The sequence below is a fragment of the Eubalaena glacialis genome, chromosome 8, assembly GCF_028564815.1.
Source record: "Eubalaena glacialis isolate mEubGla1 chromosome 8, mEubGla1.1.hap2.+ XY, whole genome shotgun sequence".
NCBI classification, from domain to species: domain Eukaryota; kingdom Metazoa; phylum Chordata; class Mammalia; order Artiodactyla; family Balaenidae; genus Eubalaena; species Eubalaena glacialis.
Window position 1 is genome coordinate 122,489,833 of NC_083723.1, and position 4,272 is coordinate 122,494,104.

Below are 4,272 nucleotides of genomic sequence, written 5' to 3' on the forward strand. Positions count from 1 at the left end.
CCAGCTCCCGTGACAACAGCAGAAGCAGGGCCTTGGCGTGGCTGTGGAGATGGAAGGTGCCGATCAAAGTAAGCTCATCATCCAGGTGGGATAGGGCTTTGTCCACAGATCAGAGAGCCTCTGGGTAGAATGTGGTTCTTCTCCATCAGCATTGTTTGGTCCTTGAATTATGTTAGCTTAGGTCCATTAATGATTTGGGGGATTCCTAAGTCTACTTAGCCACCTAATTCTGACTGTTTCTAGGAGTGGGTCATTCTCCATGATTCTCCATCTATATTAACTGAAGACATGGCGGTTGGGAGGGTCATTTGTGTCCTAGACTATAGTTTAGTAGAAAGCACTCTGAACTGAATGTTAACCTATGAGGGTCAGGCCTTCATTAGGTGGGTTTGGACAGACACCTCAATCACCTTGAGTTTCTGTTTTTTAGGTGCCCACCATGATGGGTACAGGCATCCGACTCTGAAGGCCATTCTATAGCCAATGTCAATGCTTCTCCAGGCTGCTGCCCACACACTGGGGCTGTGGGCTGGGGAGGGAGTGGGTGGGAGGGGGGACATAGGCTGTTGGGTTTTTGAGGAGAGAGACTGTTGCTTTTTCTGTGGCAGGTTGATGAGTTTTCACTGCAGTAGGCCTGGCAGTTCCCAAGAGAGGGCCATCCTGAAGTGGCAACTCATAGGTTTACACGGAGTCTGGGTGTGGCTAGACAGATGAAAGATATTAATTAAGTCACACCATAGCAGAAGGGGGTGTAGCTCAGGGGTAGAGCATTTGACTGCAGATCAAGAGGTCCCCAGTTCAAATCTGGGTGCCCCCTACTTATTCTTAACTTTTACCTTTGGTGCTGCATTTCAACTTCTTCTTCCCCATTAGACATCAACATAAAGACTTTTTTTCTAGAACCAGCAAATGGTGAAACTTTACTATGGTAGTTGGCAGTTCTTAACTCTAAATATAAATTAGAATCACATGAAAAGTCTATAAACATGCCATTTCCCAGGCCTCACCCCAGACCAATTAAATCAGTGTATTTGAGGTGGAGCCCAGGTATCGTAAACAACCCCCAGCGCTCCTAGTCTGCAGCTAAGTTGAAACCAGCTTTAGTAGAGCTTCCAGAAGCCTTCTCAGACCCAGGTTACCTCATCCCAGCTCTGTCTGCCCAGCATCTTATATTCTGGCTCTCCTCTTCCGCATCCTTATGTGGACATGATTTATAACTTGACCTTAATGGCATCTTCCAGGAAAATTTGCTGTTTCAGCATTTCATAGTTTCCTTAATTGTTCCCTTTCTCAATCCAGTCGTTCTCCATGGGACAGGGTGGAATTGGTCTTCTACTTGCAAGCCAAACCACCAGGATCTGTGCCTCTCAGGGAATGAGCCCTCATGGGGCTGAGAGAGTTTGCGGAGGATGAAATATCCACATGCCAAAGTGTTAAGTTTAGGTTGTGTAATTATTAAAGACAATTTTATGTCTCATTCAAGCTTTAAAAGTAAACTTCTGCAGAAGGGACCAGTGAATTACATCAGCTATCTCAAAACTAAAGAACGCGATGGCTTTCTGTGGTTCGGAGAACAAACAGCTGAGCATTTTGGTAGATGATCTAAGAATTCATTGTGGGTTCAGAGCTCTAGCATGTAATTCAGAAGTACAGTTCGTGAATTTTATTATCCCCGGCACCAACCATCTTCTGTGACCTTTCTCACAACTACCTAAAATATATTTCATGATGTTCCAGGTTTATATAAACACAGAAGTCTATACTTCAGATGGGTTAAAAACAGCTTCTCTGTAATAAAACTATTTGACAGCAAGAAAGTCTTAATCTCTTTCCATTGAATGGCAGGAAAACACAATACAGACAAAGAGCAGTTTAAGACAGAACACGGTCAGGTCCAGTCTTCCTTGAGACTTTGTCTAACTTGATAAGTTGGCGAATAGCTCTTTGTCTAACTCCCCATGTTGTAAATATTCTGTCTCCTCTGAGTTCTCTTATCAGCACAGGACATAAGTGCCTGTAAAAACAAAACTCCTTTTAGCTTCAGGGCTATGCTTCAGTTTCCCTTCCATTAAAGCTCATTCATTTTGTTAACAAGAGACTTGAATTTTTAAACTTGTGTTTTTTTCCTCGGGGAGGTGGCGTTTGTTATTCCAGGTTCATAAACACTTGGACCTTTGGCTTAGGACCCGGTTGCTGGTCCCTTTCCTGTCCCTGACCTCCCTGGCCACCTCCTGAGGTTGAGGACCATCTCGCTGATGGCAGCATCCATCCTGCCTCCTCTCTGCTGCTTCCATTGCTGCAACCCAATCCTACCAGCCCCAGAGCCAGTCTGTGGAACCCCGTTCAAAGTGGGCAGTTCCTTCCTCCTTAACCTTTCCCTGAACTCCCCCTTTTACACCTGGTGCCCAGCGTCCCCCTGAAGAGGTCCCTCTCCCTTCAACCTCCCACTCGGGGAGGCTGCCAGAATTCTCCCCCTTCCCATCCCTTCCTCCCCACGTTGCCCCTTCTGGGTCCCAGCTCCTCAACTATCCCTCCATACTTCTTATCCTCACTGATGTGTGCACCCAGACTGGGGACCCCGCAGACTTTGTGGAAGATTTCAGAAGCAGGCTAACCATCATATTTTCCTTGCTTCCCCTCTGCTTTCATCCTCGGTAATGTCAAAATTGCATTAATGATGCTTCCAGATCTCCATCTTCTTGGCTCCTATAATGTTGACAAATTCCACGCCCCTGCAGCTATCAAGAGGCACGGTGAAACATAGGTTGGATGTTTCTCCCAGTGTCTGTTCCCTCCTCCTTCTTGGTTGTTAGCTGGGCACATGGCTTCACAGAAGAAAAATTACATTTCCCAGCCTCCTTGGAGTTAAGCGAGGCAAAGGGCATAGGTTTGGTCTATGAGATGTAGACAAAAGTGATGGGTGCTCTGAAGGAGAGAAGCTTGTCTTTCCTCTTCCCCTTCCTGCCGGCTAGGAGATAGAGGTGATGCTAAAGTGGGAGGTGTCATGTTGGACCATGAAGAGACGTCTGGAATGAAAGCTGTGTAGGCTGGAAAGAAGGAATTGGGTCCTTAACCCTATGGAACACCATGCCAATCCTGGACCACCTGAGTGTGGGTGTTTACAGGCTAGAGAAAGAAACTTCTGGTTTGTTTGCTTGTGTTTTGCTTTAGTCCTCTGTCATTCTGGGTGCTCTGCGCTCATGGCCAAATCTACTCCTAACCCACATGTGAACCTGATCATTGCTCAGAACCATTTCAGAATGTTAGCTGCAAAAAAAGAATGAAATCTTGCCGTTTTCGACAACGTGGATGGACATTGAGGGTATCATGTTGAGTGAAATAAGTCAGACAGAGAAAGACAAATATCACTTATGATTGCACTTATATGTGGAATCTAAACACACAAACGAAACAAGCTCATAAATACAGAGAACAGGGTGGTGGTTGCCAGAGGCTGGGGGTTGGGGGAGGGGGTGGATGAAATGGGTGAAGGGAGTCAAAAGGTACAAATTTCCAGTTATAAATAAATGTCATGGGGACGTAAGGTAAAGCATGGTGACTATAGTTAATAAATCTCTTTTGCATATTTGAAAGTTACTAAGACAGTAGATCTTAAAAGGTCTCATCACAGGAGAAAAAAATTTGTAACTATGTATAGTGACAAATGTTAACTAGACTTCACAATGTATACAAACATCAAATCATTACGTGGTACACCTGAAACTAATATAATGTTCTATGTCAATTATACCTCAAGTTTTTTAAAGAAGGAACTATTCCTTTTCAAGATCTTTGATCTGAAAAGTCCTTTCTGATACCTCTTCTCGTTTTTACTTCTTCCTGTCCTTGCTGTTACTGAGACTGTGCATTGTTCTCCTTTTGACCTCAATCTCTTTCATCTCTTTGTGTTTCCGTGATTCCAGAGCTACCTTCTGGCTCACCTGTCCGCCCACCCATTATGGACCCCACTATTGGCCTTGCAGTCACGATTCCTCGCCCCTTTGAGGTCTTTGCCTGTGGTCTGTCTACCTTCCTCACAAACTCTTCTACTTCTGTGGAAACTCTCATCCATCACTGTGGCTCTTCCAGCGCTGCCTCTACATGTGCCCTGTGTGTGTCTAATTCTCCCAACCCCTTTTCTAGATAGTTCTAGATATTCTATGTCTAGATAGTAACTAGAGAGTTCTAGATGGTTCTTGGCATGTTCTACACTGCCGAGTTGGGACACCAGGTGCCAGTCTTCACTGCATGCCTGGCTCCTAGGAGGCAAGT

The 4,272-nt window shown here is 45.1% G+C and overlaps 1 non-coding gene across 1 annotated transcript; it reads left to right on the top strand.

The window, feature by feature from the left end:
- Positions 1-745: 745 nt before the first annotated feature.
- Positions 746-817, top strand: TRNAC-GCA (transfer RNA cysteine (anticodon GCA)). Its single transcript has one exon. It is a non-coding gene; the product is annotated as a tRNA-Cys (tRNA).
- Positions 818-4,272: the final 3,455 nt, after the last annotated feature.